At 43.8% G+C, this 14,541-nt stretch overlaps 1 pseudogene; it reads right to left on the bottom strand.

The window, feature by feature from the left end:
• Window positions 1-352: 352 nt before the first annotated feature.
• On the bottom strand, window positions 353-14,497 carry LOC139238096 (probable G-protein coupled receptor 139; annotated as a pseudogene).
• Between the last annotated feature and the right edge of the window lie 44 nt (window positions 14,498-14,541).

The raw sequence follows: 14,541 nt of genomic DNA, 5'->3' as shown, positions 1-14,541 counted from the left end.
TCAAAATATGGCCCTTACGGATGGATCAAGGGGTATGGAGATAAAGCAGGAACGGGGTACTGAGCTGAATGACCAGCCATGATCTGATTAAACGGTGGTGCAGTCTCGGAAGGCCGGATGGCCGACTCCTGCACCTATGTTCCATGTTTCTATGTTTCTATATTTCGTGGGACTGCCTATGATGCTGATGGTGATTCACCCGGACTGTAGACCCCTCATAGGGCGCCCGTTGTAGACAGTGTGTGAGTGAGAGTGTTATTATTCACGCGAATCACTGGCCACGCGGTGGAGAGCAGCTCGCTCACAATATCAGGACACAGGGAAGCTGATGCAGGAATGTTTCTGCGTCTTCTCATCGTTTAATTAATTTCAGCATCATTGTGAAGGGATATTTCCCTACATTCTTCAACTGCTGTCTGAACTTAGTCTGTGTCACGGCATAAATTGCCGTGTTTGTGCAGCAACTCAGCAGCTGCAGCATTATTCCAACGTCCATTACATAAATAGGTATATATACAGAATCATACCCCAAAAAGTACATCTGGGTCCATATAGAATTCACCATAAATACCGCCCACAACAGGATGAAATTGCTGGAGATAACAAACAGTAAAATAATGGAATTCCTGCGGCTCGCCATCTCTGGGTCACTGGGACACTCTCCACTGCTGGCACCCAGGTGTTGCCTGCGGGCTCTGGTGGCTAATATAATATGCCTGGCGGTGACAGTATTGAGCAGCAGAATCAGATCAAATGGGACACATGGGGTGAGAATATAATGAAGGAACGTGATTGCTGTCCAGACCGGTGAATACAGAACATCATACGTTGTATAGCAAAACCAGGGCATGTTTGCAAGCATATAGAAACCTGTCAACATAAAATACCAGAAAATGTTCTTCAACCCGCTCAGCAAAGTCACGGTTCCCAGAACCACAGCCGCCGTTCTCTCGGTGCAATATTTAGTTTTCAGATTCTGGCAACAAATGGCCACAAAGCGATCAAAGGTGAAACTGACAGTGAACCAGACAGAACAGTCTGTGGCTGCGTGAAGTAAGACGGCGTGAATATTACACACGCGGAAGGATCGCACGAAATGTAACTCTTTCTGATAAAGAATCGAAATGTGTCTCAGTATCAGGTCGAGGATAATGACCAGGAGATCCGTCACTGCCATGGCCACCAGATAGCGAGTGACACATCTGGAGAGACCGCACTTTCCACGAGGCAGGATCACAATCGTCAGGATGTTAACTGTCAGGCAGGGAAATAAACAGGTAAATTAAACATTAATTTGGGAGCAAGGAATAGACTCCAAAATAAAATAATTAGCAATCATAGACAAGATGGTCACCAACTAAATATATTTATCAGCATTAAATCAGGCGACCCATCCCTCAGTCAATGAGCCGCCAAATGCTTATGTAACATCATCATCATAGGCAGCCCCTCGAAATCGAAAAAGACTTGCTTCTACGCTAAAAGTGAGTTATCAGGTGACTGAACAGTCCAACATGGTAATCACAGTCTCTGTCATTGGCGGGACAGAAAATGGTTGAAGAAAAGGATGGGTGGGGAGTCTGGTTTGCTGCACGCTCATTTGGCAGCCTGCGCTTGGTTTCTACATGTTCTCGGCGATGACTCGAGGTGATCAGCGCCCTTCCGGATGCACTTTCTGCACTTAGGGTGGTCTTTGGTTAGGAACTGCCATGTGTCGGTGGGGATGTTGAATTTTAATATGAAGGCTTTGAGGGTGTCCTTGAAATGAGCATTTAAAGTATTTGAACACAAATGGAAGAGATTAATTGTGGTAGCTTTTCACCTGTTGGTTTCCACTTGTGCAGAGAATATTAGACGAGAAAATATGTAAGTTTGTTCATATTCTAAGTACCTAAATTAAAATCAGCCGGTGTTGTTTATCCTGAAATGCAACTATTTTTGATTGAAACTATATATGAATTGCTCCCTCCTTATAGAAACATAGAAAATATCGAAAATAGTTGCAGGAGTAGGCCATTCGTCCCTTCGAACGTGCACCGCCATTCAATGAGTTCATGGCTGAACATGCAACTTCAGTGCACCATTCCTGCTTTCCCGCCATACCCCTTGATTCCCCCTGGTAGTAAGTACTGTATCTAACTCCTTTTTGAATATATTTAGTGAATTGGCCTCAACAAATTTCTGTGGTAGAGAATTCCACAGGTTCACCACTCTCTGGGTGAAGAAGTTTCTCCTCATCTCAGTCCTAAATGGCTTACCCCTTATCCTTAGACTGTGACCCCTGGTTCTGGACTTCCCCAACATTGGGAACATTCTTCCTGCATCTAACCTGTCTAAACCCGTCAGAATGTTAAACATTTCTATGAGATCCCCTCTCATTCTTCTGACTCCATTGAATACAAGCCCTGTTGATCCAGACTTTCTTGATATGTCAGTCCCGCCATCCCGGGAATCAGTCTGGTAATCCTTCGCTGCACTCCCTCAATAGCAAGAACGTCCTTCCTCAAATTAGGAGACCAAAACTGTACACAATACTCTCGGTGTGGCCTCACCAAGGCCCTGTACAACTGTAGCAATACCTCCCTGCCGCTGTACTCAAATCTCCTTGCTAAGAAAGCCAACATGCCATTTGCTTTCTTAACCGCCTGCTGTACCTGCATGCCAACCTTCAATGACTGATGTACCATGACACCCAGCTCACGTTGCACCTCCCCTTTTCGTAATCTGTCACCATTCATATAATAGTCTGTCTCTCTGTTTTTACCACCAAAGTGGATAACCTCACATTTATCCACATTATACTTCATCTGCCATGCATTTGCCCGCTCACCGAACCTGTCCAAGTCACTCAGCAGCCTCATAGCATCCTCCTCGCAGCTCACACTGCCACCCAACTTAGTGTCATCCTCAAATTTGGAGATACTACATTTAATCCTCTCGTCGAAATCATTAATATACAGTGTAAACAGCTGGGACGACAGCATATATCCACGAGTCACTGCATGCCATTCTGAAAAGTAGCCATTTACTCCTATTCTTTGCTTCCTGTCTGACAACCATTTCTCAATCCATGTCAGCACACTACCCCCAATCCCATGTGCTTTAACTTTGCACATTAATCTCTTGTGTGGGACCTTGTCGAAAGCCTTCTGAAAGTCCAAGTACACCACATCAACTGGTTCTCCCTTCTCCACTCCACTGGAAACAACCTCACAAAATTCCAAGAGGTTTGTCAAGCATGATTTCCCTTTCACAAATCCATGCTGACTTGGAACTATCATGTCAACTCATTCCAAATGCGCTGCGATGACATATATGTGCAATAAAACCGATAACTGTAATCAAATTACACTTTTACCATTGAAGAATCAAATTAAATGTGTTTGCCGGTGTTGTTGATGCACTTCAGTCCCTCCGGCAGTCACCTCTCGTGGAAGGCCGCGAACGTTCCGGTGGGCACCGCGTGCTCCATTTCCAGGGACACGCTGGCTTGAATGCATCCGCGGTAGAGAGGGAGGCAGCCGGGCTCAACGATCCTCTCGACCGCCCGCTGCCTGGACCAGCTGATAGTCCGCTTGGCCATGTCCCGGAGCAGTCCGACGAGGAGGCCTTCTGACCTTCCGCTCCCCCTCCGCACGAGGGGCCAAAGATCAGGAGTGTACAGCCAGAGGCAACAGGTATTTCCACTCTGTTTCTCGCTGAGAGACGCACTGAACTGTGACAGATCGGCATGGGACCAAATTGCAAATTCAAATTAAAGATTGGAAATTAATGAATGAAATCTGGCTGAACGAACATTTTGTTTGTGAATGTTAATGACGCTTGTAATCCTGTTCCACCCATCAGAAGCAGTGCCATTATTGCAGAACTTGAGATCGTGACAAAGGAGACACTGACTGGAACTAAATGATCAGCGGATATTTAACCGCCAATAACATAGCGTGGACAGAACAGAGCGAACAGAGTTTCGCTTCCTCTATTCAACTCCAAGTGAGAACAAAAGACGAGAAATTGGCTGATAAAAGGAAGGAATAAAATAATAAAAAATGGACGGCCTCTAAAATGATTTCTGAATTATTGCATTACAGAAAATAACGGTAAAACATTCAGAATAAATAAATAATCATGACATCAGGATCTCTGAGATGATTCCAGTGATACGATGATGGGACTTCCCAGATAGGGCTCCCATCTCACTCCAGGAGTTCACACAACATCTCCCTAGATTACACTGCTCCCTCAGTCAGTCTAGATATTTAAGGACCAGGTTCACCTACATTACACTACACCCACCTCTGTCGAGAAATGTCATTCGCAGGTTCGCCTAACTTTCAGTGCTCTCAGGTCGGTCCAGGAATTTCATTCCGAGAGCCAAATATTTTACTCCGCTCTCGCCTCTGTGATTGGACCTGAGTCTTTGGGAAGAACATCTGATCTTGGCCGCAACTCCACTTCCATGCCCACTCCACATAACCCTGAACTCCCTTCTCGTTTAAAAATCAGTCTATCTCCATTTAATAAGATTCATAGAAGCTGCCTCCACAGCTCTCTGTCGAAGAGAATTCGAAAGATTCACGCGCCCCTGAGAGAATAAATTGCTTCTTCTCATTTGTAATTTAAATGGGCGATCCGTTATTCTGAACCTATGTCCCCTGGTTCTAGATTTCCCCCACTAGAGGAAGCAGCATCTCTGCGTCTACCCCATCAAGCCACTATAGAATCTTACACATTTAAATAAGATCACCTCATAGTTTTCTAAACTCCAATGTATACACACCCATCCTGCTCAACCTTTATTCTTATAACAACATTTTCATCCGAGTAATCAAAGTTGTGAACCTTCTCTGAACTGCCTCCAATGCAAGTAAATCGTTTCTCAACTAAAGTGACCAAACTGTACATAATACTCCAGCTGTAGTCTTATTGCCAACCTGTATTGTTTTAGCAGGACTTCTATATTCTGTCCCACTTGAAATAAAGCCAGACATTCTGCTGCCTTTTCTAATTGCTAGCTGTACCTACATGCTAACCTTCTGTGTTTTATGTACAAGAACCATTGACCAATCTGGACCACAGCAATTTGGAATCCCTCCCCATTTAATAATAATTTGCTTATTTATTTTTCATAACAAAGAAGATAACGTCACATTTTCCACATTATACCCCATCTGCCATTATTTTAGCACATCCATTTAGACTATCGATATGCCTTTGCAGATTTTTTGCGTCCTCCTCACAACATGCTTTCAAACTTATCTTTTTATTATCAGTGCTTCGATGCTGGTACACCTGGACAGTTCTATTGGCGGGCCACATCTTCCGAATGCCTGACACAAGACTCGCAAGCAAGCGCTCTTCTCTGAACTCCTACACAGTAAGCGAGCCCCAGGTGGGCAGAGGAAACTTTTGAATGAAACGATCAGAGCCTCCTTGATTAAATGCAACATTCCGACCGACAGCTGGAAGTCGCTGGCACAAAACTGCCTGAAGTGGAGGACATGCATCCAGGAGGGCACTGAGCACCTCGAGTCTCGTCACCGAGAGCAAGCAGAAACCAAGCGCATGAGTAAGAAGGAGCATGCGGCAAACGAGCCCCACGCACCCTTTCCTTCAACCACTCTCTGTCCCACGTGTGACAGAGATTCTAATTTCCGTATTGGACTGTTCAGTTACACAAGAACTCATTTTTAGAGTGGAAGCAAGCCTTCCTCTATTTAAAGTGACTGTCTACAATGATGACGTTGTACCATCAGCAAAGATTTAACATTTAATATTGACTTTCAAAACTATGATGGGTTTTGAGAGAGCGAGTAAGTCGAAAATGTTTTCAGTTGCACAATGGTGCATAACCAGAGGAGACAGGTTTAAGGTAATTGACAAAAGAACCACAGGAGAGATGGGAAGAGTGTCCTTTATGCAGTGAGCTGTTACAATCTGGAATGCGATTTGTGAGAACATGGTGGAAGAAGATTCAATCGTTATTTTCGAAAGGGAATAACTTTATTCGTGGAAGGAGATATATTTATATTTTTCTGGCGAAAGAGTTGGACATCTGAGATAGTTCTATCCAAGAGACGGCATGGACACTATGGACCGAGTTAACTTTCTTTCCTGTATTAATCTAACATTCTATGAGCAAGAGACAGAGAGAGTGAAATGTGGAGAGACAGAATGAAACTGACAGAGAGACAGAGAGGAAGTGAGAAAGTTACAACGTGCCAGAATGAATGAGAACAAGAGAATAAAGAGAGTATGTCTGAAGGACGTATAAAGGGAAGTAAATTAACATTTATTGGGCAATTGGTTAAACACTTGAAGGAGAAAAATTTCTGGACTATGGGAATCGAGCAGGGGAATGGGACTAATTGGAGGGGGTGAGACCATGGTGGGAGTTGAATACATGGATGAAAATAATAAAAATGAGGCATGACTTCATCGGGATCCAATGTTGGTCGCAGAGCAGATTGTTGATGGGTGAACAGGACTTCGTGGAGTTAGGATATGAAGAGCAAATTATTTAGGTGAGCTCTAATTTATAGTGGACTGTCACTGCGAGGTGGGCAAGGAAAGCATTGCAATGGTCAATTCTTGTTTAACAAAGTCACTGGGCTATTGCGGCGAAGGAATGGGTTGGGCAGTATCATGGAGATGATAGTGGGCAGGACCAGTAATTCAGAGGAGATGAGGTCAGAACTGAACTCAGGGTAAAACAGAATGCCGAATTTGCGAACAATCTCGATCAGCCTCAGACATTGGCCTCAGAGGGGACTGAGTCGCTAGATATACAGTGTGACGAAGACTTCCAAAGATTTAAGTGACATACTCAATAATGCAGTGAAATATAGATTAGAGTTATAATTGCTGGATATTGAGACTTACGAGGAACACCAACAACACCAAAGAGTGTGGAATAAATTAAAAGAACACTCGTACAATTAACAACATATGCATAGTTAATAGCTGGATGCAGAGATGTCACAGGAACAACAATTGAAGCAATGATGACAAAGCAATTTACAAGTCTAGTAATACAGCGAAACATGGTTTGCAGAGTTAACAGTTCGATACAGAGACTGCCAGGAACAACAAATGCAGCAAGGAGGGGGCGAGTAAAATATGAGATCAGTAATACATTGAACCATGGTTACTGGAATAACTAGATAGACTTACCAGCAAAACCAACAACAGCAAGGACGGGATAGTAAATGTATTAAATAATACGAAATGCATTACGCATTCGCAATACTAATGGTAGTTCCTCATAATGTGCAACAAGATAGTTAAAATACAAGATGAAACTCTTGCCATTTGTTGTAACATTCCAATCAATTTTTTTCAGATTCTGATCCACTGTTGTAACATTCGAATCTACTGTTCTCAGATTCCGACCCGCTCTCTGTGGAACAGTGCGATGATCGGTGTTCGTGCCAGAGGTAATGCTCTCACTGTGACTATGGGCAACACATTGAAAGGAGTGCCTTATTAATATGAGCGAGAATCACTCCAGTGACACCATTCTGTAAATAGTGATTTATATTAATTACAGTCACTGGACAACCAGCTTCTGTGAACCCGTGGAGACTGGAATTAATTACAGTCCCTGAACAAACATTTTGAATTAACCACTTTCAATCCAACCCTTTATGTACCACAATAAGGTAGAGCTCCTGTAGTAGTTTTGATCACCTGGATACTTTTCCCAAAATTGACCTGGATTTTAAATTGTTTTTTGCCTCTGCCGGGAGATCACATGGCTCCGGTTGGTTTGGAGTGTAGAATATTTCAGTTAAAGGTGTGTCACAGTTGTGTGGGGCAGTCTGCTTGTGCTTGGTGATCTTTACTTTTCCCCATTGTTAATGGTTCAAACGATTACATGTAAGCTTGAGGTCTGCTGACCGATGGTCGTGTGAGTCTTTGTCGGCCGGTGCGGACATGATGGGCTGGAAATGGCCTCCTGTGTTGTAAATTTCTATGTTTCTATGTTTCTCTATAACTAGTCCGAATGGGATGTATGAGTGTTGCTGAGTGAAGGAATGATGGAAATAGCTCAGGCCAGAATCATTAATCCTCCTTGGATATGTCAGTGGTGACAGAGGACTGGAGGTTCGAAAATGGTACACCCTGTTCAAAAAAGGAAAGAGGGATAATACCTGTAGCTACAGGCCAGTCAGACTAACGTCTCTGGTGGGGAAACTTCTAGAGGCCATAAGCCTGTATGAAATTATCTGTCTCTTGGAAAAACCTGGATTACTAAATGACAACCAGCACAAATTGTGTTAATGTCGAAGTGTATCTGAAAAACCTGATTCAGTTTTTTGATGTAATAACCTAACGGTTTGATGAGCGTAGTGCAGCTGATGTTGTGTCTCACGACTTTCAAAAGGCGTTTGATAAAATGTCACTTCATCGACTTGATAGGGAAACTGAACCTCATGGAATTAAAGGGACAGTAGATGTGTGGATACAACATTGGCACCGGAACAAATAACAGAGAGTGGTGGTGAAAAGTTGGCGTTCAGAGAGAAGGGAAGTATACAGTGTTGAAACCCAGGGTTCTATATTAGTGGCAGTGCTCTTTCTGATAGAGATTAATAGCCAGGACTTAAGACTAAAGGCATAATTTCAAATTTGCAGATGTCACGAAATTCAGAAATGTAGTAAGCAGTGGGGAGCATAGCAGACTTCATGAGGACAGCGATAGTCTGGTTAAATGGGAGACACATGGCAGGTAAAATTAAACATGTGTGAAGTGATACATTTTGGGAAGGAACATGACTAGAGGCAATATAAGTTAGAAATATTTTTTTTTAATGGTGTGTTGGTGCAGAGACACCTTGGAGCCGATGTGCACAAATCTTTGAAGGTGTTAATAAAACTGTTAAAAACGCATTAAGAATCTTTGACTTTATGAATCATCGCGTATGGTGGCAAAGTGATTCTGCTACTGTACTAATGATCCAGAGACCTGGACTAAAGATCCAATGGCATGAGTTCAGATCCCACCTGCTGTGCAATTTAAGGTGAATTAAATAAATCGATAATTACAATATTGTGTCGGCAATGGTGACCGTGTGTTTCTCTATTGTCATTACCCATCTCGTTCAGTAACGTGTTTTCGGGATGGAACTCACCCGTCCTTACGTAGACTGGCATATATATGACCCCAGTCCCGCAGCAATATGGTTAACTCTAAATAGCCCTCCAGATGTAATCGATGCATTCACCAGCAGCGTTAAGGTGGAATTTGGGATGGACATTAAGTGCTGCCCACACCACCGATTCACACAGAATGAAGGTGCAATAAATTTCTGTTAAACATCGGTTAATCTCTGAATGACGATTCGGCAGCACACATTAGGAAAGCCTTGGAGAAGATGTGGAACTAATTTAATCATCATCATCGGCAGTACCTCGAAATCGGGGATTGCTTGCTTCAACTCTAAAAGTGAGTTCTTAGGTAATTGAACATATATGAGAATTACGGTCTCTGTACCAGGTGGGGCAGATAATGGTTGAGGGAAAGGGTCGGTGGTCCTGGTTTGCCTCACACTCCTTCCGCTCTCTGCGCTTGTTTTCTGCATGCTCTTGGCGACGAGCCTCGAGGTGTTCAACGACCTCCCAGATGTTCATCCTCCATTAGTGCAGTCTATGGCCACGGACTCCCAGCTGTGAGTGGGAATGTTCCTCTTTTTCAAGGAGACTTTGAGAGTGTCCTTGCAACGTTGCCCACGTGGCGCCTGTTTGCCTTCGATGAGTTCCAAGTAGAGCGCTTGCTTTGCGAGTCTCGTTTCAGGCATGCGGACAATGTGGCCCGCCCAGCGGAGCTGATCAATTGTGCTCAGTGCTTCGCTGTGGGCATGCTGGCCTGATCGAGGGCGCTAACGTCTGACATCCCAAGGGGTCTGCAGGATCTTGAGGAGCCATAGGTATATATCCAGTAATTTGTGGTAACTACTTCATACTGTCCACGTTTGTGATCCGTAAAGTAGGCTGGCTATGTCTACATTCCCGTAGACATTGAGTTTGGTGCCAGATTTTATGGCGTGATCTTCCAACACTCTCTTCCTCATGTGACCGAAGGCTGCACTGGTGCACTGGAACCCCCTTGAGAGTTATAAGTACATATAAGCAACTGTGATTTTTCCCGTTCGATCAGAGAATATTAATTAGAGATTCAATAGAGGTTTTCAAGACTATGAGGGCTTTGGATAAAGTAACTGAAGAGAAACTCTGCCAGTGGTAAAAGAGTTGTTAACCAGAGAGAAGAGTTTTACGAAAATTAGCAGAGGGAAGATGAGGAGAATTTGTCTTACACTGCGAGTTTGCATGACCTGGATTGTTCCCGCTGAAAATGGGATGGAAGCAGATTCAACAATAACGTAAAAAATTTGCAGATGACATAAAGATTAGTGGGAAAGCGGTTTGTGTGGAGGACACAGAGAGGCTGCAAAGAGATTTAGATAAGTTAAGCGAATGGGCTAAGGTTTTGCAGATGGAATACAATGTCGGAAAATGTGGGGTCAGCCACCTTGGAAACAAAAACAGTAAAAGGGAATATTATTTGAATGGGGAGAAATTACAACATGCTGCGGTGCAGATGGACCTGGGGGTCCTTGTGCATGAATCCCAAAACGTCAGTTTGCAGGTGCAGCAGGTAATCAGGAAGGCGAATGGAATGTTGGTCTTCATTACGAGAGGGATGGAATACAAAAGCAGGGTGGTCATGCTGCAACTGTACAGAGTATTGGCGAGGCCGCACCAGGAGTACTGCGTGCAGTTCTGATCACCTTACTTAAGGTAGGATATATTAGCTTTGGAAGGGGTGCAGAGACGATTCACTCGGCTGATCCCGGAGATGAGGGAGTTACCTTATGATGATACATTGAGTAGACGATGTCTTTACTCGTTGGAGTTCTGTAGGATGAGGGGTGATCTTACGGAAAAATGTAAAATAATGAAAGGGATAGACAAGATAGAGGCAGACATGTTGTTTCCACTGGTCGGATTGACTAGAACTAGGGGGCACAGCCTCAAAATACGGGGTGGGTGCAATTTAAACGGAGTTGAGAAGGAATTTCTTCTCCCAGAGGGTTGTCAATCTGTGGAATGCTCTGCCCAAGGAAGCAGTTGAGGCAAGCTCATTGAATGTATTCAAATCACAGATGGATAGCTTTTTAACCATTCAGGGAATTAAGGGTTACGGGGAGCGGACGGGTAAGTGGAGCTCAGTCCACGGTCAGATCAGCCATGATCTTGTTGATTGGTGGAACAGGCTCGAGGGGCTAGATGGCTTACTCCTGTTCCTAATTCTTGTGTTCTTATGTTCAACTGTAATTTGAATCAATACTGGAAGTGTGGCATTTGAAGGAATCAGGGAAAAAAACAGGGGTGTGGGGCTGATTGAATAGCTCGATCACAGAGCCTGGAGCAGCATGATGGATCGAATGGCCTCTTCTGTGCTGTATGATTCTGTGGTCCTATGATAACAGAAGCCATTACGTCCTTGTCTCGTGTGCAGAATCGAGGCTGTGCTCTTTTTGAGCCTGTTTCTAATCGTTACTTGTGCTGTGATAAATGCAATAGCGGAAAAGCAAGCATAGTTTGAAATAGAGTTTAAAAAAACTGAAATCATGAAATAATTATGAGACCAAAAATTGGGCAATGATGATAAATTCGTCACCAATAAATCCAATGAGGATTTCAGGAAAAGCCTGTGTGCCCAGTGAGGTGAGAATGTGGAACCCACCACCACAGGCAGTGGTTGAGGCGAGTAGTACAGAACCATTTAATGGGAAGCGAGATAAACAAATCAGGCAGAAAACATTGGAAGATTCTGCTAATAGGGAAAGATGCAGAGTTGTGGGGATTGTGTGGGGGAAGGGTGGTGGTGTGTGTGGTGCATAAACGCCAGCATGGAGCAGTCGGTCCGAATGTCTGCTTTGTGTGCTGTGCGTGATATATCATTTGCTTAGCGGAGCATGAGCCCCGCTCTGATCACATCCCGCGCCGGGATTCAATCCACGCATTATAAATCAATGCTCTGATTCCTATTACATTATTTGTATCCATTTCCTCTAAGTATATCAGGGATAAATGTAACTAAATCACAGATGAAGGTTGCAGCAGAAGAGAAGATCGGGCAGGAGGGCAGACAATCAAAGTTATGAAGGTGCAAATCACGATGGAGACAGAACATGATGCCACCGATGCTTCAATCGGAACACTCAGCGCAGACGGGTGAATGAAGTGCCTGAGGAACCCGAAACCCAGCCAGAGACAGAAACTACCAGTGTGAACAGAATGAGTTTTGTAATAATACGACTGACCAACAAAAATGCTGCATCTGTGTTAAATGCTCAGCAATTTGAGGCGTGGAGAATGACAACCAGTTCAGGTTAAATTGTTCCACCGGCAGGTACAGCACGGGGTTAGATGCACAGTAAATTTCTCTCCACACCCTCCCATCAAACACACCCAGGGCAGATACAGGGGGTCAGATACAGAGTAAAGCTCTCTCTACACTGTCCGATCAAACACTCCCAGGGCAGGTACAGGGGGTTATATATAGAGTAAATTTCTCTCTACACCGTCCCATCAAACACTCCCAGTGAGGTACAGGGGGTTAGATACACAGTAAATTTCTCTCTCAACTGTCCCATCAAACACTCCTAGGGCAGGTACAGAGGGATAGATACAGAGTAAAGCTCCCTCTACACTGTCCCATCAAACACTCCCAGGGAAGGTACAGGGGGTTGGACACAGAGTAAAGCTCCCTCTACACTGTCCCATCAAACATTCCCAGGGCAGGTAGAGGGGGTTGGACACAGAGTAAATTTCTCTCTACACTGGCCCATCAAACATGTCCAGGGCAGGTACAGCACAGGCTAGATACAGATTAAAGCTCCCTCTATAATGCCCATCAAATACTTCCAGCGTAGGTACAGCACCGGTTATATTTAGAGTAAGCTTCCCTCTACACTGTCCCGATCAAACACTCCCAGGTCAGGTACAGCGGGTAAGATACAAAGGTATCCTCCTGCACAATATCCAATCAAGCATTCCTAGGACAGGTGTACAGACTGATACAAAATATTTGTTCAGTGTTTTTGCAATCTCCAAATTCTCCATTACTAATTGACCGGCTTGTCCTCTTAGGCACCAACATTTACTTTAGCCATTCTTTTCCTTTTCATATACATATTGAAAACTCTTGCTGTCTGATTTTTATATTTCGTGCTAGTTTACTTTCACAGTCTACCTTCCCTTTCTTAATCATTTTCAGTCGTTCTTTGCTGGCTTTTCAAAAATTCCCAGGCTTCTGTCCTCCCACTAGTTTTGGCCACTTTGTATGCCCCTGTTTTTAACATGATACCATCCTTTATTTCTTTCGTTAGCCACAGATCGCTATCCTTTCTCTGAAACCTTTTCCTTCTCACTGGAATATATTTTTCTTGGAATTGTGAAATATATCCTAAAATATAGAGCACTGTTCATCAATCGTCCTAGAATTTAACTATATTCCCAGTTCACTTTGCCCAATTATGTCCTCATACCTTCATAATCTATTTTATTTAATCTTAGTACGCTGGCTTGAGATCCAACTTTCTCACCCTCTATCTGAATTTGAATTTCAATCATGTGATGATCACTCATTCCAAGGGGATCCTTTACTAGGAGATTGTTTGTCGATCCAGATCTAAGATAACCTGCCCCCTGGTTGGTTCCGTTCTATACTGCTCAAGGAACCCTTCCGATATACACTCTGTGAACTCGTCCTCAAGGCTACCTGATCAACTTCATTTGTCCAAAGAATATGGAGGTTAAAATCACCCATGATTATTGTTGTTCCCATTTTACAAGCCCCCACTATTTCCTGCTTTATGTTCCGACCAACAGAGTTGCTACTATTGGGGGGCCTATAGACTACGCCCACCTGTGACTTTTTCCCCTTATTGTTCCTTATCTCCAGCCAAACTCTTTCAACATCCTGATCGTTTGAGCCAATATCGTTTCTTACTATTGCAGTGATACCATCCTTTATCAATAGAGCTACCCCACCTCCGTTTCCTTTCTGTCTGTCCTTCAGGATTGTCAAGTACCCCTGAATATTTAATTCCTAGTCCTGGTCGCCTCGCAACCACTTCTCTGTAATGGCTATCAGATCATACCCATTTGCATCTATTTTTGCTGTCAACTCATCTATTTTATTACAAATGCTTTACAAATGTTGTATTCTGCCCAGCAACAAACCCAGGACGCGAAGGTTGGAAAATACCCAGACTTACAGCGATGCCGGGAGATCCACAGGCAAGAATTCCAGCAAGAATATCGGGAACATCCTCTTATCTCCCACAATTGTGTCCTGGTCACACCGGGTCTGAGCAACGCTCCCAACAATAAGGTCCTGTTCATCCCGGGTCTGAGCGGGGCTCCTCACAATCAGGTCCTGATCATCCAGGGTCTGAGCAACACTCCGCACATTATGGTTGTACAACATCGTTATAGCTAAAACTGTCATGTCTGAATGTCAATAAATAATTT

The sequence above is a fragment of the Pristiophorus japonicus genome, chromosome 25 (assembly GCF_044704955.1).
Source record: "Pristiophorus japonicus isolate sPriJap1 chromosome 25, sPriJap1.hap1, whole genome shotgun sequence".
Classification (NCBI taxonomy): Eukaryota; Metazoa; Chordata; class Chondrichthyes; family Pristiophoridae; genus Pristiophorus; species Pristiophorus japonicus.
The sequence above is the reverse complement of the archived record's forward strand: the minus strand, read 5'-3'. Positions and strand labels throughout refer to the sequence as shown.